The 27,094-nt window shown below is 39.3% G+C and overlaps 1 protein-coding gene across 3 annotated transcripts in view; it reads right to left on the reverse strand.

The window, feature by feature from the left end:
• The window catches only part of PCED1B (PC-esterase domain containing 1B), a 150,626-nt gene that overhangs the window by 84,860 nt on the left and 38,672 nt on the right, over window positions 1-27,094 (reverse strand). Inside the window, exon 4 of one of the 3 annotated variants that reach the window (XM_060306425.1) lies at window positions 3,596-3,669. The exons of the other annotated variants lie outside the window; for them this stretch is intronic. The gene's annotated coding sequence lies outside the window, so the exon portion shown is untranslated. The remainder of the gene's footprint in view (window positions 1-3,595; window positions 3,670-27,094) is intronic. 3 annotated transcript variants of the gene reach the window in all.

Here is a 27,094-nt window from a genome sequence, read left to right on the forward strand (position 1 = left end):
GTCAACGTCTCTTCCTGTGTTGAAACATAATGACTTTGTGGGGGGATCGCTCTGGAGGGGAAGCACTTAAGAAAAGTGAAATGTATTGTCAATTCTAGGTTTAGGGTGTTTGGAAGCTAGATACAACATACCAAATTATGAAAGCAATTGAGTAATGTCTAAACTGAGAAATAATAGCTGGAAAGTTGTTTCCACCATTTGAGAGCACAGATTTATTTCTGTAAATTGAAAAGACCAGGAATAGCCAAAGGGATTGTTAGATTCATGGAATCTTCCACTGAGTTCCATGGGGACAGATTCTCAGCAATCCCATTTCTGATGGCATGTTACCAAACCTGAAGGTACGTCGACAATGGAAAAATGAAATGGGGAAGGGGAAGACAAAAGGGGGACAGAAAGTCCTGCTTTTGTAAATCTCACTGGATAAACGAAAGACTCTTGAGGGGGACAAATGTTGAACACCGCTGTGGTCTGTCTGGTAACAGAGATATGTCTGAGATTTAAGGAACTCTAGTCAGCAGCACGAGAATCTGGCCAATGGGGTAGGCATGTCTGAATTAATGATGAAGGAATATGTGAAACAGAGGGCATGTTTCCTTCCTAAAGTCGAGGGCTTTCCTTTAGGGAGGACACCTGAACGAAAAGTGGGAAAATAAACCTTATATGAGCATCAAACATGGCTCTTCGAGACTTTTTTTTTTTTCTCCTAGGAATCAATTAACTCCAGGAAACTGAGGCAACGCAAATGACCTCTGGGGTCCCCCATGAGGACTAGAGATTTCAGAAGCTGCAGAGAATTGCCTCTGCTCTGCTTTTCTACCTGGGAACTTGCTGCAGCAGACAGCTTCGGCTGCCTACCCCATAGCAATTCCCTACTCAGTATTTTCTGATAGACGCTGAATTTGTTCTAGTGTCTATACTTTTCCAAGAATCCAGAGGCTTTAGGGAATGCTGGTCCCATTCCCAGTCCTGTGTTTGATTATACGAACCCAGTGGGAAAAAATTTTTCATTGTTTGCTAGCGATTGGCTTTGGAAGAGGCAGTTTTGGCCAGCAGGACATAAAGGGACGCTCATAAGGGAGGCTTCCGGGGAAAGTTTCATAACTCTTTAAAAGAGACACAAGGAAAAGTCCCATTTTTGTGTCTGTGTAATGGATTGTGAAGATGTGATGCCTGAATCCGCTATAGCCATTTTTTCTTTAAATTTTTTATACAATTTTTAAAGGTTGCTTTCCATTTACAGTTATTGCAAAATATTGGCTATATTCCCCATGTTGTGCAATACATCCTTGAGCCTATCTTACACACAATAGTTTGTACCTCCCAGTGCCCCGCCCCTATATTGCCCCTCTCCCCTCCCCACTGGTAACCACTAGTTTGTTCTTACTATAGCCATTTTTAAACCATGAGGAAATCTAACCAAGATGCTCAGGATGGAGAAGCTGAAGAAAGAACTTGGGTTTTTGGTGTTGTTGTCAAGGAGCTGAATCGAACAGCCCTGGGCTGTGCTCTCTCGGGGCTTCTTGTTATGTGAGACGATAAATCCATGGCTGTTTCAGCCACGCTGAGTTGAGTTTTCTGTTGCCTGAGTCCTACCTCTTTCTTCTTCTTACTCTAATAATGAAATTTTGAACATGCTAGCAAGAAAATCCTTACTTCAGAGTAGATTGCTGAGTAATATTAAGTCCTCTCTCCCTTTCACTCCGTGGGAGGTCTCCCAGAGTGGGGACAGTGCGACACTCCCAGAAGGCTAAAGGGCCCAGAGTAGAGACAAGAGATCCCATCACGGCTAGGTTCCAAGGCAGACCTTCCAGGCTCCGGTAACCCACTGCAATAGCAGAAATACCCATTGGCTCGGGGGATTGACGCATGGACCAAATTTAGAAGTTGATTCTCAGGCTCCCATTTGGGCCGAGTTGCCTCTGAGTTGCCTCTTGCTGTGCTCTGATATCGTCAAGAGCCCAGATGCTATGCCTCGGCTGTGCGGTGAAGGATTAGCTCAGCAGAGTTGGGGGTGCTCAAACCTGGCACATGTTAAAGAATGGCCTGGCCTTAACCTCCAGGGAGATAACCTCTGAGCCCTTGGAATATCCTTCCTGACAAGAGTGCCTTTGTATAACTGAGACCTTGAGCCACACCAGATAATTTGTGTTAACAAGGTGATTTATGGAGAACGCCTGCTTTGTTGACCTGTGACCTTGGACCACGAGGTACCAGTGTGACCTGCGGAGGCCTGAACACTGAGTAATTCAGGTCAGTCGTTCAGGTGCTCCACGCCTATGTGACTGAACCCCAATAAAAACCTTGGACACCAAGGCTCGGGTGGGCCCCTTGGTCGGCAATAGTACTTTGTGTGTCATCACACATCATTGCTGGGAGAATTAAGGGCTGCCTTTCCAACGACCCTGGGTAAGGACAACTGGAAGCTTGTGGCTGATTTCCCTTGGACTCTGCCTTTGGCTTTACTAACTTTAATCTGTATCCTTTCACTGTAATAAACCATTGCCATGCGTATAACAGCTTTTCTGAGTTCTGTGCGTCCCTCGAGTGAATCACTGAACCTGAGGATGGTCTCGCAGAATCCTCAAAACTCCTGCTACACCAAAACGTAACATTTCTTTTGGAATCTCTTATATTCTTTCCAGAGTCACAGATCAACTCAATATTATACTGGGTTAATTGGTTCACTGGAAAGAGCACTGGGACACAGCAGACTTGGATTCACATCCTGGTTCCATGACATGGTGGCGGGGGGCCTTGGAGCAGGCACAGATCTTCCCTGATCTGCCCTCTTTTGCCAAATGGGACAATATCTGCTCCACTACAATGGGTTGTTGTGTGAAGCACATCAGATAATGCATGTGACAACACTTTGAAAATTGTAGGGACTTTTCATCGTTAGGTGTTCTATATACTTTTAATACTTGACACAAAAGTGGAATCTTAATAGCTAATGCTGAGGGCTGAATTTGTGCCAGCATTTTCATACAGTGGCTCATTTAATCCCCACTCTAGCATCTGCTTCATGTTATATGTGTAGGAAACTTTGTGAGGAGGAAATTAAACAACCTTCCCAGGGCTCTATAACTGGTAAAGAGCAAACAGGAACTCAAAACACAGTCTTCTGATTGCAGAGCTCGAGTGAGCCACCATTTTATAGTGTAATTCCATCCTTTCCAGTACGTCCAGCAAATTCAGTCTCTTAAATATGAAACCCCTTAGACGTGTGCAGCCTGTCATCTGAAAGTACCGAGAATGTCTTAGAAACCGTCCCTAAATCAAGGACACTTTATGAAATACACCACTCTTACCTAAGAACTTTCTGTTTTGTTTTGTTTGGGGTAAGGATATTTAGCAAGTAAACATATCTTGGCTCATATCTTAGGGACACACCAGCCAACAACACTACAGGAGAAGGGGAACTCGCTGTCTTTGCTCCCTTTTCCTGTTTATCCAGGTATTTTGGACAAACTTTCCTTTTTGCATACAACTGCCACCATCACGAGCGGATAAATCTGTTATATCATCTGTCAAATATGTGAAGCATTTTCCACTGTCTTCTGACATAACTCAAAATCTCGATTGTGAAACATACCTTCGGTATTTCAGTCTTGCTTGTTTTTTCTATGTGGGTCAAGATGGAGACCGGATATCACTGCATTTCACTGACTAAATGAAGAGAGAGGTTTTGGGTACAGATGTTAATGCATAAAACAGTTGAAAGCGACAACATATTTTGTTGTCCCTGACACTTCGCTGCACATTTCTTGGCAGCCCAAGATGCCAGGGGCATAAGAGACTAGGTAATATAGGTCAAGAATCCTTGGGCTTTCAAACCCACGTGTTAACCAGAATTGCAAACAAATAGGTCTTAAAACTCTCTACTTATTTAAAATGTACTATGGATTTGTTTTGGAATCTGTGTTTGCTGCGTTATATGTTGACAATGTTGTCAGGCATTAAATTTAAATGATTAGGATGATGTAGCAGAAACAAAACAGTGTTCTTTTTCAGAAAACATCAATGCACTATTGAAAATCTGTATTGTTCAATAAGTAAAATTCCTTGTTAGTATGCAGTAACTTAGGCAAGGCAGTCTTTTAATCCTGTGAGTTTGTTCAGAAGCAGAAAAGGAATGTTTCTTTCCTTTTCAAGCTATGGTTTTCAAACCCCCGGCAGGATGAATTTTGACCAACTTTTGTTGTAACAAGAGTAGTAACTTCAATACATATATGTACCACCATGCACACGCAGGATCCCCATGTATACCCCCCTCTCATACCAAACACACCTGCATACACGATACACACACCACACCACACACATACATACACAACATATACACAAACATCACACAAACACAAGACATTTCTATACATGCACCAAACGCACCATACCACACACACATTCCCTCTCACACCAAGCACACACCCCGCCGCACCTACCCCGCACAAATGCGATCTAGCCACTGGCTACCTCCTGACCTACTTTCCAACCCTCTCTCTTGTTTTCTGTACTTCCGCTACACCCTCCCCCTTGCCACTTCTTGAACAAGCCAAACACACTCCTGTCTTTGCGTCTGCAGTTTCCTCTGCTGAGTTTCTCTTTCCCGGACATGCACATGGCTTACTCAGCTTTCCTAAGAAAGCCCTTCCCTGACCCCTTAATCAGGGGAGCACACAGATCTCTGTGTTGTCTGCCCCTCCCCATTGCTCTCCAGATTGGCCTTAACTTATCTACGCTCTTAATCCCAGCCACAAGATGTGAATGAAACTTAGAAATAATTAAATCTAGTTTAACACTCTCATTTTCCAGACAACAAAATGCAAATCTCAAAAAGGAGAAGTAACGTGTCCAAAGTTACACAAATCATTCATTCATCCATTCAGCAAATATTTAGTCAGCTCCTATGTGCCGACACTGTTCTAAGTACTGGTTATCAGAAGGGTACAAAAAGGGCAAGGAAACTTACATTCTATTCAGGGAGATAGGTAATAAACAAATAAACACATCGCATAATGTTAGGTAGTGATTAATGCTTAAAAAAAAAAAAAATCCAGGAGGGAGGAAAAAGGAGCCAGAAGTAAGAAAGAGCCAGGAATAGTTGAGAAACGTTATCCCAAAGGCACATGGAGATACAGTCTGTTGAAATTCTCCAGATGTTGAAACATCTGCTCATTCAAGATGGTAGCCAGGTGGCACGCTAACTCACGAATACAGAAAGTTTAGCAAGGGGTTCCTTCACATTTGAAAAGGAGGCATAGTTTCTGAATCTAGGCTCAAGGCAAGAATCCTGTAAAAGACCCTTAGATGGTCTAATGACTCTCACTGTAGCAATAATTGCAGTTAAGATGGAATCTGGAGTGAATCCACTCAAAACACTGTGCAGAATGAACTGTCGTAGAGTTTAGATACTCTTGTTAATGTCAGTTACTGATAGTGGCTAGAGCCGACTTGAAATCCAGCAACACGGATTCTTCTGAGAAAATAATCAACAGTCTAAAAGTGGGAGCCAAGTTACTGAAAGGCGGGACCTTTCATGCCTTGGTGGTGCACAAGGCAAGACCAGAATCAGACTACTCATCTAGGAATGTCCTAACATACACTCATTCTGGAAGGTAAAAGTCCACTGGTGCCGTAAGATGTGGCCAAATGATAGAAAGGCTAAAAATGGCAGACCAGATCTGAGAAAAGAAGAGACCAAAAAGCAACAGAAAATAATTTCTTTCTCTTCTCATTCTTGAGGTTCTATACAGAAGGCAGGCACCGAATAGAAACATCTGAGTGTGTGGGTACACGTGCGGACATGCATGTATATTTGTGTGTGCGTGTGTGTGTGTGTGTGTGTGTGTGTAAAAGAGAGGAAGGAACAGACATATTTTGGAGGAGCCCCTACATGTTTAATGATATGTCCTGTCTGCCATGTCTGGCACACTTCACCCAACTCATTATCTTTCGAAGGAAAGAATTCTCTTAGGAATGGTAGCCTGGGCTTTTATGCTACATGAACCTCCGGAATGAGGGCTGCTTCTCAGATCATTAGAACTGTTCACTGGCAATTTCAACAAAATAGGCCATTTGCACTTAAATTACAGGGCTCTCTTCAGTGACAAGGTTTGAGGGTTTCTGAATAAAGTGTCAAATCTCTAAAGTGGCCCAAACCTCTCAGCTTCAGTATAAACAGCTCTGGGTACAATGTAGCTTTTTGGGACTATATAATCCTTGTAATTTTAAGCATTAAAAAGATTCCTTTTTTGAAAGACAAAAAAATTTTCCCTCAATGTTTAGAAATTAGAATAGGAACATTTTAGAAATACGTTTTCTATAGAAATCTATCTAATAGCATTATTGTAGAGCTTACTTTATATACATTAAATATTTTATTTCCTATAACAGATAAATCATTTTTGCAAAGGACTGCTTTGGATGTGTTGATGATTCCAATTCTGATCATTTCTATATTTGAAGATATATATTGACTGATAACATAAGGAGCTAAAATGTACACATTTAATCAAAATATGTCATTGTCTAAATATGAAGGAAATAAAGTGAAATTAAGGTAATGTTGAGACCCACTTCATGAAAAAAATTTGTATTAGGTTTTGTAATCAGTACCACGATCTTTCACAAGCTGGATAATAACAGGAAGCCAATGAGACATTGCAGAATGTAATCTACAGATATGTTACTTTCCAACAGTTAAAGTAATTCAGAGGGTCATACGGATTACAAAATGTTTTACCACGAGTTCTTTTAATTCACAAAATAACCTATTTGATAGGTAGAAAGTTATTATATTCATTTTATAGATGAGAAAACTAAAACAGAGAACCTGAGGGAGTTACTCAAGGTTCCATGGCAAGAAAGTGACAGAGACAGGTGCAGAGTCCAAGTTTACTGACCCTAATCATGATGGCCATTCTTCAACCTGACTGTCTTGCTGTACTATGCTTTACCTTCCAATATAAGTTGATAGCGTTTTAACTGAAGGAGTTGCTTAATCCTATTTCACAATGATACTGAGATGCTCAAAACAGAACTTAAAAATTGTCAGAAACATCCCTTAAAATTTGGAAGATTCAGGATTCTGAAAGATATTGAAGAGCTACATGAAAGACACTCTTTGAAGTTCTGGTGTGCAAGTTTTTTGGGTTTTTTTAAATAAATTTATTTATTTATTTATGGGCTGTGTTGGGTCTTCCTTGCTGTGCGTGGGCTCTCTCTAGTTGCGGTGAGTGGTGTGCAAGTTTTATGCAGATTATAAAGGCATGAATATTTGGTTGCTTTCCCAACTCTGATGGATAAATTTCCCTTGGGTACCTCATGCTGCCTTCTTACTGCTTACTTACCCTTTAAAGTAAGTGATGGTCTGGCTTTTGTCATCTCCCATATCTCATTTTTAAACAGAATCAGGCTGAAATTCTTTTTTTTAAAAGGGCTTAATAATTCCATCTGCTAAGAGGAAGGAAGAGAATAATTTATTTTTACCATTCAATCTTTTGACAGATGGACAGCCTAATTTTCTTGATTTATAAAGAGCTCATTCAGATAAATTAAAAGGTGAGCAAACCAATAGAAAAATGGGCAAAAGATATGATCATGAATCTTATAGTACAAAAATACAAATGGCCAATAAATATATGAAAGATGCTTATAATGAAAGAAGTAAATAGCAAAACACTGAGGTACTTATCAACTTAGAAAAAAAAAATTGGATACTACTCACTCCTGGTGAAGGTATGAGGGAAAAATGACTCTTGTGTCCTATTGGTGAAAGTGTAAATTTGAATGCCCTTCTGGTGAGCAATTTGACATTGTCTATAAAAATTTTAATTGCATATATATATCTTTTAAAAGAACAATCTCTTTTTTTTTAAACATCTTTATTGGAGTATAATTGCTTTACAATGTTGTGTTCGTTTCTGCTGTATAACAAAGTGAATCAGCTATACATATACATATATCCCCATATCCCCTCCCTCTTGCGTCTCCCTCCCACCCTCCCTATCCCACCCCTCTAGGTGGACACAAAGCACTGAGCTGATCTCCCTGTGCTATGCAGCTGTTTCCCACTAGCTATCTATTTGACACTTGGTAGTGTATATATGTCAATGCCACTCTCTCGCTTTGTCCCAGCTTACCCTTCCCCCGTCTCCATGTCCTCAAGTCCATTAATCCCATTGTATGAATCTTACTATAAGGATATATTGATGGAGTTCACCTAGATCTATGTATATCAAACTTTATTAATTACAGCATTATTTGTAATGGCTAAAAACTCTAAACAACCAATTCCTATCAGTAGGGAATTGGTGAAATAAAAAACAGACAAATTCATAGAAGCAAATACTGATGACTAAAAGATAATGTAAATCTGTATATGGAATGATTCTCAATATTTGGTTATAAGTTGAAAAACAAGTAAAGAGGTGTGTATAGTACGATCCCTATTCTATAGATTAAAAAAGAAACAGAAAAATAGACATAAACACATGTACACGTGTACACGCATATGTGTATCCTTTTGCGTCATGGATGAATCACAAGACATTATTCAATAGCGGTTACTTTTAGGTCAAAGATTGGGTGGGATGAAGTCAATTTGGTGGGGGCAGGGGTTGCTTTTTTTCATTTTGTACAATTTTTGCCCTGTTTGAATTTCCTATTTTCTAACCAGACATTTGTATTATTTTCTGTTTGGTGTATTATTTAAGTGTTAATAAGAGATGTCTTCTCTACATTTCACTGAATTGAAAAAAAAAAAGAAGGAAGAAAAAGAGAAAGGAAGGAAGGCGTTCCATGTGGATAAGGAAACAAACACATAAATTCCTGTCCACAAAGTCAATTCACATTACCTCCTGTCCTAATCTAATGTAGGCCTTGCATTCTAAATCTCCTCTTTATTTTCCCATGTGGCACAAAATGCCCATCATGTTATGGAAACTTCCTTGAGCACCTGAAGATGCTCTCACTTCTGGATTGACCATTCACGTCATGAAGCAGTCAGGGATCTCGGTCACTGGAAATTGTATCTTGAAAGTCACTATTAGGATTTTCTTTCTTTCCCTTGCCCTGGCAAGTAAGATACCTGATGTGAGGCGTCTTATGCTAGAACTGTGATACTGGTCTTCAGAGAACAGTGATGTACTTTATATGCAAAATGATGTTATTAGTGGAAACTCTGAGCTGTGACAAAGACGATCTCCTTGATCAACCTGTGTTCAGGCTCCTCTGAGCCCTCTTCTCGAACAGACTGCAACCTTGGCTTATAAAACTTGCAGGCTCTCGGAACAAGTGATTTGTCCACTCCTGCCCTGTTCCCTCCACCACCAAGAGACTTAAGCAAACACTAGCACAGTTTCTAACAGCTCAAGTCTGCACTCCTTTTCAAAGTATCTGCCTGAAAAAGCCTGGTGCTTCCAGGAGCATTTACTGTTTGTTCCTGGCCAAAACCTGGTAATTGGTAGACAGGCTCTTGCACCCTCTCTTTGAGCAGACACTTTAGAAAGATTGCAATTATAAATCCTTTCTCTGCCCTTTGAGATGCAATTCTACTACCCAGGACGGTTTCTTCAAGGGCCTGAGAGTCTTTGAAATGCAAACATCTGTGGAGATGACTCTCCCACAGGCCAGTGGGAGGATTAGGGCTAAAGTTGGTAGGGCCTTACTTTTACTTGCCTCACTGCTCCTGCCATTAAGATAGGAGACATCTGTTTCTCTTCCAGATAAGCACCAATAAACAAAGCCAGAAGATCCAGTCACAAGGACCAACCCCCCTAACACTCCCCAGTTCCTTGCCCTTGGCCCACCCATGCCTTTTTTAAAAATTTATTTATTTTTGGCTGCCTTGGGTCTTCGTTGCTGCATGTGGGCTTTCTCTAGTTGCGGTGAGGGGGGGCTGCTCTTCGTTCTGGTGCGCAGGCTTCTTATTGCGGTGGCATCTCTTGTTGTGCGGCATGGGCTCTAGGCACGTGGGCTTCAGTAGTTGCAGCACGCGGGCTCAGTAGTTGTGGCTCGCGGGCTCTAGCGTGCAGGCTCAGTAGTTGCGGCGCACGGGCTCATTGCTCCGCGGCATGTGGGATCTTCCAGGACCAGGGCTTGAACCCCTGTCCCCTGCATTGGCAGGTGGATTCTTAACCACTGCATCACCATGGAAGCCCCCCACCCCTGCCTTTAAAAAGCCTCCTGCCTTTTGTTTTGGCAAAGTTGAGCTCAGTTCATGCTGGACCCCCTTCCCTATTGCAATAATTTATTTCTGAGTAGAACCTATCTTCACTGTTTTAACTACTGTCCAGATTTATCTTTAGCAACAGATCTCAGTGAATATCAGGTCTGAACCCAGAATGCCCATGGTCATTTTTCCAAATCCCACTGGCATGATGTGTCCCCAGTTCCCACCAGTCCACTCCCATAATTATACCTGTCATTATTAGTGAACCAAGAATTATACAATTGCTTTTGGTCCAACCGTCTAGCCATGTTGTCTCTGATGTTTCAGGGCCCCATATAAGGGGTGCCCCAGCAGGACATCCATCAAAGCAAACTGTTTTAAGACAGGGATAGACTTGTCTTTCTTCTCTCAGTACAATCCCTACTACAGAAATCACGGCCCTTGAGGTACCTGGAAAGTATGCTTGCTGATGTCATGTTACCTTACCCAGTTTAGCTTATCAAGGATGAATTCCAAACTTCTGCAGATCTATAGACAGGTGAAAATAGTCAGAAAATATATTTGTGTCTTCGTAATTTAAATTAACTTGGTACTATTTTATGGACCTACACATAAAGAAAATATCCTCTAAAGCCTCCTTTATAAGAAAGATGGGAGGCGCAGTGGTTGAGAGTCCGCCTGCAGATGCAGGGGCCACGGGTTCGTGCCCCGGTCCGGGAAGATCCCACATGCCGCGGAGCGGCTGGGCCCGTGAGCCATGGCTGCTGAGCCTGCGCGTCCGGAGCATGTGCTCCACAATGGGAGAGGCCACAGCAGTGAGAGGCCACATACCGCAAAAAAAAAAAAAAAAAAAAAAAGATGGGAGAATTACTTTTAACCTGTATTTTTAAACTTTAAATATGAAAAATTTTAAACACATATAAAAGTAGAATAGTATATTGAACCACTGTCTACTCATCAGTTATAGGATTACAATATTGTCATATTTCTTTCATTTTTTCCCCCCTGAATGTACTGTATTTCTAATAATAATCTTTAACAAAAGAACTTCTAACTTAAATTCCACAGATGTTGATTGTGCCCCAGCTGGGTGTGGTTCTCCTTTGGTAGTGATGCTGTCATTCAACTTCAAGAGGATGTTACTTGCCATCCTGAGGTCATGGTTTGGGTTTTATTCCAGTAATAGCAATCAATACCTTTAGGCTGAGTCACATGCAGTGTCCCCTCCAGTCTCCCTTTTAACTGACAGCACAGTTTCTGACGTAGTTGGGTAGGGTGAAGCGCGTAGTTAGGGCCATCTAGAAATCGACTTACAACACACTACAATGACTGAACTGACTTCACTGTCAGATGAAGCCTGCCCCTTAGCCTGCATGAGAATATTGTTTTCCTGATAATATAATGATGGCATTCAAGCTCTGAACTATAAATCCAAGTGTAAGACATTTAATTCTTCCTTTGCACTGGGACATCTTTACAGGGGCATTTATGTCAGAGGAAAAAGTCTTACTACAACTACATTAGGGTCATTTTTAGTTGGGTAAACTGGGTCCAAGCTCCAGACTGCAGGCTTAAGTACACATAGGAATAAAAATTAATTGGTACAATATGGTTTTTGTTTGTTTGTTTGTTTGGGGTTTTTTTCGCGGTACGCGGGCCTCTCACTGTTGTGGCCTCTCCCGTTGCAGAGCACAGGCTCCGGACGCGCAGGCTCAGTGGCCATGACTCACGGGCCCAGCCGCTCCGTGGCATGTGGGATCCTCCTGTACCGGGGCACGAACCCGCGTCCCCTGCATTGGCAGGCAGACTCCCAACCACTGCGCCACCAGGGAAGCCCCAGTTATTGTTTTATTAAAAAAGAATACACATTGGAAAAATCTCAAGGTTTCCACTGTTGTTAGTTGTCCTTGATGCCAATGACTTTCCATGTAAAGTCCATTACTGCCCAGGACACTTACTTTCACCACAGCCTCCTCATTATTCATGTAAAGATGAAGCAAAACATGACAACAGGTTCGGCACAATCAGGAAGTTGGAGAAAACTGAGAATGAGCCATGGAGGAAAAAATATGACCCATGCCCAGGTTGCTTGCTCCAACCTTCCTTCCCTTTTGCTCGTAGTGGTTTCTGCAGTGAGAATTTTCTGGTGTAATCCCAGCCAGGACAGATGATACGTAGAACAGAGCACCCACATTCACTCTAACAAGTTTCCAGGAAATGAGAGTAGTTGAATAGTTTTCTGCTTAATCCAGAGAGGCACTAAGATTCTGAGAGGAAGTAAAGGAAGGCTGTTGTCTTGCATTGGTTAAAGAGGGCATTTGGGGGGCATTCTGAAGAATCTGGGGGTGCATTTGCTCAGCCTAAGGGGTGGAATGCTTAGAAGAGAGTTTCAGATAGTTTTGTCATTTCAACAAGTAACGGTGACATGAAATCTTTATTGGATGAGTCAGTCTTCTTTTAAGTAAGTATTGGCATGTCCCAAGTCATAGAATAAGGATATGGCTCCTCAGTTATAAAAGTAATTCATATTTATAAATACCAGCAAGATACCTTCAGTTTAAAACAAATATTCTTGGAGATAACCATTCTATGATAAGACTGAATGTAACAAATATGATTGTTATAATAAAATAAAATGTACACGTTGATCTAACATATAAGTAATGTGTGATTGCTGTGATGCATTCCGTATGGCTGTTAGCATAACTGACTCCATCGTGGGCCCTTACAGTTTTTCCTGTCCTTCCACTGACCCTACCCAGGACTGTACTGTGCAGTAAATCACTTCTCCAAAGTCAAGGGCTTTGTAATGAATAGATATTGTTCAATAATCATTAGGACTAGGTAGCCTCTATGCCCTGTTGGTCCCCAAACAATGATGAAAACCTTTGCTGTTGTATTACTGGTGCCCATGAGACTAGTGACCCATTCATGAACCTTGACTTAGGAATGCATGTCCTGTTTCCAAGTTCCTACCCCCATACCCTAGGTTAACTACAAAACTGTCCTGGGGGCTTCCCTGGTGGCGCAGTGGTTGAGAGTCCACCTGCCGATGCAGGGGACGCGGGTTCGTGCCCTGGTCCGGGAGGATCCCACATGCTGCGGAGCGGCTGGGCCCGTGAGCCATGGCCGCTGAGCCTGCGCGTCCGGAGCCTGTGCTCCACAACGGGAGAGGCCACAACAGTGAGAGGCCCGCATACCACAAAATAAATAAATAAATAAAAATAAAAAGAAGAAAAGAACCAGCACACTCAAAAATTCAGTGATTCAGTTTTAATCTATCATCTTAATCAATTTCCCACTTGGGATGAAAGTGGATGACTCCCTTTCTGCAGGCTTGAGTGACGGGGTAGGAAGTGCTGTTACCACATGAAACATATCAACAGAATATAGGAGCAGCGGAAGGGCTGAGGAGACGACCATGCGGAAGTTGTAGTAGCTTAAAGCTGCTTGCTCCAGTGAGAAGCAACGCCATCAGATAATAATGAGAAGACTGGCGTGTGTTAGGGACTTGAGGATGGTCAAGGTTTACAGCGGTAACTGAATATAGAGAAGACGGTAAACAAAGGGAGCACAAAGATTGAAGGGCAGAACTGAGGACTCAGCAGAACGTGGAGAACACAGATTGGCGGAGTAGTATGGTTTTCTCCACCTGTGTCAACAGTCCAGCTGTTGGAGGAAGGAGAGCAGAGAGTGGCACCAATTAACCAGAAATGAGCTTCAAAAAGGAGCCATTCTGGAAGGCGTGATGATGACTTGGTTGAGCGTACTCTGGTTACCGAAGTCTTCACTGAGATAGTCAGGTAGTTTCTACCCAGGCCAGACACGTAACCCACGTGATTTGTGTTTCAAGTTAATCACTGTAGGGCTTCCCTGGTGGCGCAGTGGTTGAGAGTCCGCCTGCCGATGCAGGGGACACGGGTTCGTGCCCCGGTCCGGGAAGATCCCACACGCCGCGGAGCGGCTGGGCCCGTGAGCCATGGCCGCTGAGCCTGCGTGTCCGGAGCCTGTGCTCCACAACGGGAGAGGCCACAACAGTGAGAGGCCCGCGTACCGTAAAAAACAAAACAAAACAAAACAAAAAAACTGTCCTAATGGCCCCTTGGCTGTGTGGAACGCATTTGCAAATGCTTCCAGATCTTTGTCTGTCAAATCCTGCTCCCACCTTGTAAGTTACCTTATAAAAAAACCAATCCATTGATAATATAGAGCTGCCTGCCTCGTTTTTTTTTTGGTTTCAAGATGCCTTCTCAGTTCAGTGGGCACTTTTATCGTTCTCTCCGTCCTCCAATGCAGGGGTTCCCAACCCCCGGGCCTCGGACAGCTGTCAGTCCACGGCCTGTTAGGAACCGGGCGGCACAGCAGGCGGTGAGCAGTGGCCGCTGAGCGAGGAGGGAAGCTTCGCCTGCCGCTCCCCGTAGCTCCCCATCGCCTGCATTACCGCCTGAACCATCTCCCCCTACCACCCCCGCGATCCGTGGAAAATTGTCTTCAGAACGGTTGGGGACTGCTGCTCGAACGCGTCCCTGTTCATCATGAGTAGTTAACTGTCAATGTAACTAGCAATTAATACGGACTTTACAGTCCTGTATCTGTAAACTAAAGCAACGAAGACAGCTTTAATAAGATGTTATTTTTAACCGTTTGAATTTGTAATCTGCTTGTTGGTATCAAAATTTTTATCCTACTCATGAAATAAATATTTCAGTCGTAATTAAACACTTTCCCATGATAATATCTGACATAAAAACAATTGTGATGAAGAAAGTAATGTTAAATAAACTCATTCTATTTTCCTGTTTACCCTTCTCAGAATCATTTTATAGAAAATTGGGTAAAATGCATTCAGTGACATTTTATACCTTTTGTTTTCTTTTTTTAGTAATATGCTTATTTATTTATTTTTGGGTCTGTTGCTGCACAGGGCTTTCTCTAGTTACTCTTCGTTGCAGTGCGCAGGCTTCTCATCACGGTGGCTTCTCTCGTTGTGGAGCACGGGCCCTAGGTGCGCGGGCTTCAGTAGTTGTGGCGCATGGGCTCTAGAGCGCAGGCTCAGTAGTTGTGGCGCATGGGCTTAGTTGCTCCGCGCCATGTGGGATCTTCTCAGACCAGGGCTCAAACCCGTGACCCCTGCATTGGCAGGTGGATTCTTAACCACTGTGCCACCAGGGAAGTCCCATCGTATATCTTAATAACACTTACTCTTTAAAAACGAAAGCTTCACTACTTAAAAAAAAAATTATCCAAATGAAAGTTTTTCTACTACTCTAGCTCAGTGGCTCTCAGTTCACTATTTGTTAATAGAGGAATGTTAATTTCAAGTAAAATTTTACTTGAAAATCCAATATGCAAAAATGAATAATATGAAACTGCAGTGGTTGAAAAAGGGCATAGGGAGCTCAGGGTCCTACCTACTGAGTTTCTCCTTTGGGCAGAACTCAAGACTCCTGCCAAGCACAATTGGAAAACCACTGCTTTAGCCCATCATAAGGAAATTTATTCTTTCTGTGACATGACAGCAAGCAAGTCCAGTTGGTGTTCACCATGCTGTGGGACGTGGTTATGATGGACAGGCCACGTCTCATGCCTACCAGGTAACGTGCCTCCTGCTGGGATCCTTCAGAGTTCCTGACAGACACATGGCCCCTTCTCCATCCTTCATATCTTGTGATTTAGCCACTTTAACCACGAGTGATTGGACTAGGGATGAGCACCAGATCAAAGGACAGCTATCTATAGGCTGCCCAGTGCCATGTAAGTAACCTGGCATGAGACTTCTGCCCAAGGGGACACTCCATTCTGAAGAGTCATTTGTTGACCTATCATTCTCTGTGGGGAATTTGAACTTGAAATGTACAATGAGGAATGTGGCAAGGAGATATGCAGAAAGAAGGTGGAGAGCAGAAGCCTTGAGGCAAACAGAATTAGAGTTAGTTTGTTATGGCAGGAACAGTGAAAGAAAAAGAGAGAGCAGCTAAGTCATCATGCTGGCAGAGCACTAAAGAAGGGGACAGCGGGCCCCTGGTTCAGAGTTCCCTTGACAGACCACTGGGACTTCTGACATTCTGTGAAGGAAATTTTGAGAAGCTGTCCTGTGCTTCCTCGCCATCCCATGTAGCCTTACACAAATCTTTATCCTGCAAGGTTACTTAAGCATTCTTTGTCGATTTCAATTTGGAAAAGCCTGGCAAATGTCACTGTATAGTTTTCCTAATTTTCCAAACGTATTATTCAGCTAGGAGATGTCATGTGAAACCAGGTTTGAACAGTAGATCTGTCAATATCTCAAGTCTAAGAATATCAAACGTGTGGCATGTGCTCTTCCAGTTCCCACACGTGTGCCCCCGGCAGACATCAATAATTGAACACAACCCCTTAAGTTACTAATGAGACAGGAATCAATTTCAGACATTTTTTCAGACAGTTCACTAGGCAGGTTACCAATCCCTATTGTTGACGTGAGAGTTGAAATCCATTTACAATTTCACTTTTGAATGGGATCATTTCTTTTTTTTTTTTTCCTGGTAAGCAGAGTATTTGAGTACATCTACTGTTTTCAATACTCTCCTTGGTGTCTGAAGTCTTCTGCTGAGGTACCAGAGGGGGTGCCTCTGGGGGAAGGAGAGTGAGGCCCACAGTGAGGCTGAACAACTGGAGTCCAGATAAAAGAGAAGCTATTTCACTTTTCTATCTGTATTGAATTTCTGGTAAAATTTTATGTGAGGGAAGTTTTTTACAACTGAGAAAAAAATTTTGAAATCACTAAATTATATCTCATCGTCTGGATCATAGTGTTCATACCACTGAATCATTTCATAGATCAATCTGACTTGAGGCTGTCAACTGCCATAATCAGCCAACTATTTAAACTTCTCATTTCAAGATCTAAATCTGTAGAACAACATTTCTAAGTACTTTATTAATAAATGATAAATACTAAATTAATAAATGATACCAAGATTTTCCATATGGCATTCACAATACTGTTCTCTTATTAGGTATTAATGAAACAAAAAATTATCAAGATGCAAAAGAATGTACATGCACTCTGTCAGTAATTGATAGACCAAATAGACAAAAGAATTATTAAGTCTATAGAAGGCTTGACCACTCTATCAACCAATTTGATCTAATAGTAATTTATAGAACATTTCACCCAACAACAGCAGAATACACATTCTCTTCCAATATACATAGAAAATTTACCAAAATAGACAATATTCCGAGCCATAAGACACGTTTAAATAAATTTAAAAGGATTTAGTCATGCAAAGTATATTCTCTCAGCACAGTGGAATTTAATTAGAAGTCAATAACAGAAAGATAATTAGAAAGTCCCCAAGAATTTGGAAAAAATAACACATTTCTAAATAACCCCTGGGTAATAAAACAAATCAAAGGGAAATTAGAAAGCATTTTGCACTAAATGTCAACGCAATCAAAACATACCAAAATGTGTGGAATGCATGGGATTCAGTTGACACAGTTCTTAAAGGATAGTTCCTAAAACTAAAATGCCTTTATTCAAAAGGAAGGTTCTGAAATCATTGACTTCAGCTTCCACCTTAAGTATTAGAAAATAAACAGCAAAGAAAACCAAAAGGGAGCAGAAGAAATGAAATAATAAAGATCAGAGTGAAAAATCAATGAAATAGAAAATATAAATAACTGAGAAAAGGAATGAAACCCAAAACTGCTTCTTTGAGAAAAATCATTAAAATTGATAAAAACTCTAGCCAGTCCAATCAACAGGAAAAAAAAGAGAGAATAAACAAGATACTAACATCAGAGATGAGAGACAACTCAATGGATAGTAACAAGGATAATGAGGGAATATTATGAAAAACTTTATGCAAATAAATTTGATAACATAGATGGAATGGATGAATTCTTTGAAAGACACAAACTATGAAAGCCCATTCATTCTACAAGAAATAAATAACCTAAGTAATCCTACATCTATTAAAAAAATTGAATTTGAAATTAAAAATTTCCCACAAAGAAAACTCCAGGTTCACATGACTTCTCTGGTGAATCTCAACAAACATTTAAGGAAGAAATAATACTAATTCTACAAAAAATTCTCCAAGGGAATTGCAGAGGTGTGTTACTTCCCAGCACATTCTAGAAGGCCAGTATTATACTGAGACCAAAACCAAAGACACCATAACAAAAGAAATCTACACACAAATATCCTTCATGAAACTCAGTGCCAAGATTCTTAATAAAAGTTTAGCAAATTGAGTTCAACATTACATAAATAACATAATACATCTTGACAAGTGGGGTTTATCTCAGGAATGCACAGTTGTTTTAACATTAGAAAACCAATCAATATAATTCACCGTATTAATAGACTAAAATGAAAAACATGTGATCATTTCAGCAGACACAGAGAAACCATTTGGCAAAATCCAACATACATTCCTTATAAAAACTCACAGTAAACTATAAATAGAAGGGAAAATTCTCAACCTCGGGAAAAAAAAGGTTTTTTACAAAAAATCTTACAGCTAACATCATAGCTAATGATGAAAGATTGACTGAAATGTTTTCCCTATAAGAGTGAAAACAAGGCAAGGATGTTTACTCTCATTGCTTCCATTTATCATTGTACTAGAGGTTTGATCAATGCAGTAAGAAAATAAAAAGAAATAGAAGGCATTTTTGGAAAAGATTGGAAAGGAAAAAAAACTGCTTTTATTTGCACATGACATGATTGTGTATGTAGAAAATCAAAGGAAATCTATAAAAAAGCTACTAGAACTTATAAGTGAGTTCAGTGAAATTGTGAGATACAAGCCCAAAGTGCTAAAGTCAATTTGTTTTCTATATACTAGCCATAAGCAGTAAGAAATTGAAATAAAAATGCAATTCCATTTATAATAGTATCAAAGAATGTGAACTACTTAGGGATAAATCTTATAAAAGATGTGTAAGACTTGTACATTGGAAACTACAAAACCCTGCTGAGAAAAATTAAAGACCTAAATAGATGGAGAGATATACTATGTTTATGATTCACAAGACTCAATATTAGTAAGATTCCAATTATTGTCAAATCCATCTGTACATACTACAAAATCTAAGCAGGATTTTTTGTCAATTGACAAGTTGATTCTAAATTTCATATGGAAATACAAAGGACCTAGAACAGCCAAAACAATTTAAAAAAGAACAAAAATGGAGGGTTAACACAATCTGATATTAAGACATTATAAAGCTACTGTAATCAAAGCTGCATGTCATTGCCCATAAGGATAGACAAATAGATCAATGGAACAGAAGAGCGAGTCCAGAAAGTCCAGACCCACATATATATGAACAATTAATTTTTTTCAAAGATACAAAGGCAATTTACTAGAGAAAGGATAGTCTTTTCAACAAATAGTAGTGGAAACATTTGCAATCCATATACCAAGAAAAAGAATAACAACAAACTACATTCCACACCTTTTACAGTGTACAAAACTTAACCAAAAAAAAAAAAAAAAAGATCATCGACCTAAATGTAAAACGCAACATTTAAACTTCTGAAAGATAACATAAGTGAAACCCTTTGTGACACTGAGCTACGCAAGTATTTCTCAAGTATGACACCAAAAAGACAATCCATACAATAAAACCTGATGAATTGAACTTCACCAAAATCAAGGATATCTGCTGTTTAAAAGACACTGCTTTATTTGGTTTGGTTTGGTTGAAAAACCAAGCCAAAGACAGGGAGAAAATACTTGGAAATCATCTATCGGATAAAGGATCTGTATCCAGAATATATAAAGAACTCCCAAAACTCAATAATATGAAAACAAACAATGCAGTTAGAAAATGGGAAACAAATTTGTAAAGGCACATCACCAAAGATGATATAGAGATGGCAAATAAGGGCATAAAAAGTTGCTCAGCATCATTAGCCATTAGTTAATGCCAATTTAAATTACAATATAGTAACACCATACCTTATTAAAATATCTTAAAAAGACTGAATATAACAAGTATCAGTAAGCATCAGTAAGTGGAACAATTGGAACTCTCATGCACTGCTGTCAGACTTCTTAAAAAGGTAAACATACACCTACCACATACCCAGCCATTTCACTCCCAGTTATCTACCCAAGAGAAACAAAAGCATATGTCTACACAAAGATTTGTTCATGAATGTTTATAGAAGCTTTGAATTTTTTGTAACAGCCCGAAATTGGAAACAACCCAAATGTTCATCGACAGGTGGATGAATAAACACATTATGGTATATCCATACAGTGGAACAGTGTTCAGCAATAAAAAGGAATAAACTCTCAATACTAAAACAACATGCATCAATCTCAAAATAATTATAATGTTGAGTGAAAAAAACCAGACAAAAAGAGTATATACCATATGATTACATTAATATAAAATTATAGAAAAACAAACTATAGTGGCATAAAATAAATAAATGATTTCCTGGGGATGTGGATTAAGAAGGGGGTTAAGGAGCATGATAGAACTTTTGAGGGTGATGAATATGTTCATTATCTTGATTATAGTGATAGCTTTATAGGGTGTATACATGTGAAAACATCAATCTATACACTGTATATTATTTATTGTATGTCAATTATATATCAGTAACTGTTCAAAATATATGTATAAAGATGTTCATTGCACTCTTATTTATAGTAGCCCAAAATGTCTAACAGTAGGGAAATGGCTAAATAAATAATAATGTGTTCATAAAATATAATTATCATGCAAGCACTAAAATATTTTCAGAAGAAACTTAATAACATGATTAAAGGGTCATGTTACAAGGCATATGTTAATAAAAAAGTGAATTCAAAATTATAGATAAGAATGACTGTGATAATCCTGATTTTGTAAGTTAAAATATAATAGAAACAAAATGGGAAGAAAAATCTTGTTTGTTTAATACCTGTGATTCATTGGGTCTATGGCATCTTATCACCTATATTCATCTTTTGTTATTGTCTTCTTATATTCACCTAGTTTTCACTTGAATATAAAATATATTAAGGAAGGGGAAACAGAAATTTTAATTTTTTTGGATATCCTGGTGGACTTATTATAGAATTTTGCTGCATTGTTTTATTTATTCTAATGAAAGTATATACATCTTAACCATAGATTAAATAAGCTCTTTAAAGGGCAATGCTTTTGCAATCTCTGTTCTCCAAAGATAATTGATGTCATAAAAATTAAGCATCTCTATATGACCTCTGCTTGGATAAAATCCAACTATGCATGGACAGATATATAAGGATATACTGTGTGAGGCTGTGCTCACACACTGTTTAGAAGGAGCCATGCTAGAGCTCAGATAATGTCATCATACCTTCTAAAATAACTTTTAGTGTTCAGAAAGAGGAAAGTGTTATTACCTAACAAAAGTTGTAGGAAATCTCTTTTACCGCTAATTGTAACTGAATATGGATTTCTTTAGTGTGACTGCTATCAAAGGTAGCACCTTGTTTTGTGGAAAACTATTTGGTCAAATAATCTAGGCTATGACATAACTGTATAGTTATACTAGAAAGTAAGATTTCTCAGTCAACAATGTTAAATTCTTCATTCTAATCTAATAACCTGATTTTCTATATTCTGCTTCCCACACTATGGTATGCTTCCCATGAAACTCAAATGTCCCCTACTAATGAGAAAATAGGGAAATAAAATGGGCATATGGTATTTGTTTTTGATTTAGGGGGTTATAATCTCCAGGAGGTCGGTGACTAATTCTTTTGCAACTTCTCAAAAATGGACAGGACATTTCAGAGCTCTTAATAAATTTGTAAACATAGAACAGATTTTTGATAAGACTTGCTCTGTATGCCAAGCTCTTACAAACGGACAAGATAAACTTGTAAATCATTGATCCAAGCACCAAGGATCGCAAGTGTCTCCAGGTTCTCATTTTCCAGATCTGAGGGACTTAACTATAGGCTACAGAGAAGCTGCTTAATGCCTTGAGGACAATGTTCATTTTCCAAAAAAGAAGGGCAGATATTGAGAGCAGAGGTTGCCAGCAGAGAGGCACCATCAATCTAGTTTTCTATACTATATACCTTAACTAAAAGATTAAGGGGCTGCAAGATGTTCAATGACTTTCTATTACTGAGGACATAAGGAAAGCATTTGTATTTCATACTTAACAAAATACGGTTTGAGCAACTATGATGTAAGTCACAGCCCGACAAAGTGAAATACCAAGTTCTGGAACCAAGTACGCGTGGTTGGCTTTCTGCCCATCTTCAGGGAAACATCATGTTGGCTCCAATTACAAATGAAGCACATTTTCTGTGGTGTAAACACTTAAGTCAGTGGCAAACCGGCCATGGTGCTTTAAAAAAAAAAAGAGGGCCAGTGTGAATCACTAGATTATACGTCATCCTCCAATAGGATGCTTATTAGGCCAAGTGATGAATGCCTAATTAAAAATAATAATGATGAGAAACATTTAAAGTGATTACTATATGCAAGGTGTACTCATTTTATTATTCCAATTAATTATAACATCAGTGAAGACTGAACTGTAATCATACTGGTTTTACAGATCAAGAAAGGGAAGTTGAGAGCATCTTTTCACAGCTTGTTTTGACAGAGCCAAGACAGATGCCTAAGTCCACAGTGCTCTTAACCACTTCTCTACCGCCCCCAATCAGAAGGAACTTCCTGAGGCAGCCTAGCCAGCTTATTTAAAATATTCTCTTTGGACATTTAAGTAGACTAAATTAGTGTATTAGAACATGTTAAACATGCATTTTTGTACTTGCAGATTAAGTAAAAATTACAAAGGAAGGTTTCTTAAAAAAATTTCCAATATTTTGCAGTAACTAAAATAGTCAAATTACTATATGGACTTCAGTTTTATATATATATATACTTTTTCAGATTCTCTTCCATTGTAGGTTATTATAAGATATTGAGTATAGTTCCCTGTGCTATACAGTTGGCCCCTGTTGTTTACATATTTTATATTGAATATATAGCAGCGTGCATATGTTAATCCCAAACTCCTAAGTTACCCCCAACCCCCGGCCATTTGATGGTGTCCTTTGATGCACAAAAGTTTTTTGTTTTTTTGTTTTTTGTTTTTTGCGGTACGCGGGCCTCTCACTGTTGTGGCCTCTCCCGTTGCGGAGCACAGCCTCCGGACGCGCAGGCTCAGTGGCCATGTCTCATGGGCCCAGCCGCTCAGCGGCATGTGGGATCCTCCCAGATCGGGGCACGAACCCGCGTCCCCTGCATCGGCAGGCGGACTCTCAACCACTGCGCCACCAGGGAAGCCCAAGTTTTTGGTTTTGATGAAGTCCGAGTTAGCTATTTTTTATTTTGTGGCTTGTGCTTATGGTGCTATATCTAAGAATCCATTGCCAGATATGAGGTCGTAAAAATTTAACCCTATGTTTTCTTCTAAGAGTTTTATAGTTTTACCTTTTTAGTTTATGTCTTTGATCAATTTTGAATTAATTTTTTTGTACATGGTGAGAGGTGAGGGTCCAACTTCATTCTTTTTCATGTGGCTATCCAGGTGTTCCAGTACCATTGGCTGAAAAGATTATTCTTTCTTCTTGAATGGTTTTGGCACCCTTGTCAAAAATAAGTTGATGATAGATGCATTGGTTTATTTCTCGACTCTCAATTCTATTCCATTGACCTATATGTCTGTCCTTATGCCAGTGCCAGTACTGTTGTTTTTCAAAGAATGAGGCTTTACAAACATTCATGGTTGACACAGTCCAGGATCTCACAACTCCAATATTTTTAATAAATGATTACCTAGCCTTGAGATTGGCAAATAATTTGGCTCAAATAATCCAATTACCTATTAAAACTTATACTTATCAGTAGTGAACTGTTATAAAGTCACCTGCTATCTACTATGTTTAGGATGAAATTTATATGACAAAAATAAGTCACATTTTCTTATCTGACTGTGCTTTTTGAAAATCAAACTCTCAAAATAAAGTACATTATACAATTTTGGAATTGAAAAAATTTAGACATCAGCTAGGCCAATCTATTTGTTTTTGTTTTACAGATTAAAAAATAAACCTTGGTGTTTTCATAATAAAGATGTCACCTCTCCCAAACTGTGACCTAAAATGCATCTCCTCCATTAAATTCACTTGCAGACTAGAAATAATTCAGGTGTTTTGACAGACTGTGTACTTCTCTATAGGGAACAAACAATTATTGGTGTGCACAGAACTTATCAACAACTCTTTTGTGGTCAAGGCCCATCATACAGAGGTTGTGTCAGTAAATATTTAGACGATAGAATTCTGTATTTGCCGTTTGGATACTTGGCACCATGTAGACCCAAGAAAAAAATCTTATTAGTAAAGATTATTTTAACACAGAAACACACTGAGAGAATAATGTCATATTTTGAAACAAAATGCTAAAGAAATAAACTAATAAATCGTGGAGTGATTGATTCAGAAATATTTTTTGTGTTCTATATATCTTATATATTTAAATTTTTATTAATCTAATTAATATAGATTTATAGTGTGTTACTTTACAGGAATATGGCTTTACTGATGTTTAACAAAAGCTCAAGCGCTCTGTTATGGGCTGAATTGTGTCTCCCCCAGATTCACATGTTGAAGCCCTAAACCCCAATGTGACTATATTTGATGATAGGGCCTGTGAGGAGACGATAAATGTTAAATGAGGTGGAGCCCTAATCCAGTAAGGCTGGTGTCCTTATAAGAGAAAGGACAGACGCCAAAGCTCTCTCTTTCCACCACATGAGGACACAGCAAGAGGGCAGCCATCAGCAAGCCAGGAAGAGAGTCCTCACCAGAAACCAAGTCAGCCAGCAACAAGGTATGTACTTCTCTGCCTCCAGATTGGGAGAAATACATTTCTGTTGTTTAAGTCGTTCAGTCTATTGCACTTTTCTATGGCAGTCCAAGCTGACTAACACATGCTTTTACATGCTGAAAACCAATCTATACCATTTCTTAGGATCAGAACCTAGCACAGCATTCACACTGTGTATACAATTGTTTTTCATTGTAGTTGCACATAAAAGGATTATATGAGGATGTAAGAGGTATCGATCTGAAAGGGGTCCTCCAATCTGCTGTAGATAATCATCACATCACTTAGACAATAAATGCTTGCACATTAGATGAATACCAAACTTGATCTCTAAGATGAATAAGGAGATTCAATCCATACCACATTTTTAACAGCAAAGAAACAGACTATTCCCTAATTGAAATCTTTCTGGAAGAAGGAGAGGAATAAAAATATGACAGAAAAAGAAGAAGAAGAAAAATAAGAACAGGAAGAAGAAGAAGGTGAGGAGACCAAGAAGAGAAAGGAGAGAAAACAAAGAAGGCAAATAACTTTTTTTCTTATTTGTGTGTTTGTAAGCATCAGATGGCTACACATTGGAAAAAGTTAAAAAGTACATTATAATATTTAAGTAGAAATACAGGAAAGCTGATTCAATAATACAAATGCTATGTATACACTTTGGCTGAGAACTTAAATGTTTCACATGAGCACATGCACGGTTGAAATAAAAGAGCTCCAAGATTGAATATTTTTAAAGAAGTTTAATCAAGACTAAGGAAAGAATTTTAATCTTAAAAAAGGATGCTATTTCTGGAACTACAACAATGTACTTGAATTAATGCAAACCAAGGAAGAATCTTAATAATCAAAACTCTGGGAGCTAAAAGCCATTTAAAAATTCTTTAAAATATTAAAGATTTAAAATTCCCAGCCAAGTTGTCAAAGGAGTGTAAGACTATGCAGGCCAGATGAATAAAGCCATCCTTTATACCTTCCTTAAATGCTTAATTCATTCACCTGTTAATCCATTCATTTGCCAATTGTTCTGGAAGACTTCAGTTAAATTCCCCGTTATAGACCTGACTCCCCTAATACCCAATGAGTGATTATCTTTCCTTTAACGAGAAACAACCAGGATTAACAAATGGGACCTTGTAATTGCATCAAAGTTTCATTAGCACACTTCCAGAGGACATTAAAATTTAACTGCTGCTTGTGATAGAATGTGTGGTGCCTTTAAAATTCCCATGAAAACTCTTTTAGTGTCCAAGAGAGGGGCTTGCTCACTGAGCTCATCTCCAGTGAGGTACGAGAATTCTGACTGGTTGACTTAGAGCTCATCATTCTGCCCAAGAGGAGGTAATCAGTGTTGACAATACCTTCCTTTTTCGAAGCAGTTTCTAGTCGCTCCACATGAGCGCAACTATGGCTTTAAGACAAACCCTTCTGTTCGCTCCCTGAAAATTACAAAACGGAAGGTACAAAAAGTCACAGACATTGAAGGGGGGGGGGTGGCCAGGGTGATGGAAGAAACCACACCAGCAGAGGCCAGAATCTAGAGCAGATATCACCGGAAGGCGGTTTAATACTGGTTTTGGCAGAGAATAAAGGAGCACTAAAAGGTGATTTTAACTGCTCTCTGATCCTTGTGCCTGAAATTTCCTCTATCATTGTTATACAGCTTCCAAACTGGGCCTAATCCAGAGAAGTTTGCCCCCGTTGGTTTGCACAGGGTCCTAAAACCACCATCCATTTGTTCATTTATACAAACACATATTGATAACCTATGTGCCAGGCTTTACTATATACCCCTTCAGATACTTAGATAAACTGGTAACGTCACATTATATTCAGATCACAGGGATTGAGACTTGAATTGACTTATTTTGCAGTATTTCTTCTTTATTATTTTTGAAGAAGATATCAACTTTGGAGTAATTTAAAGTTAGTTAGTTTCTTTTTTCCTTAAAGAATCAATTTTATTTATTTATTTATTTTTCAGTGTGTTGGGTCTTTGTTGCTGTGCCTTGGCTTTTCTAGTTGTGTTGAGTGGGGACTACTCTTCGTTGTGGTGCACGGGCTTCTCACCATGGCGGCTTCTCTTGT

This window comes from Globicephala melas, chromosome 10, assembly GCF_963455315.2.
Source record: "Globicephala melas chromosome 10, mGloMel1.2, whole genome shotgun sequence".
Lineage (NCBI taxonomy): Eukaryota > Metazoa > Chordata > Mammalia > Artiodactyla > Delphinidae > Globicephala > Globicephala melas.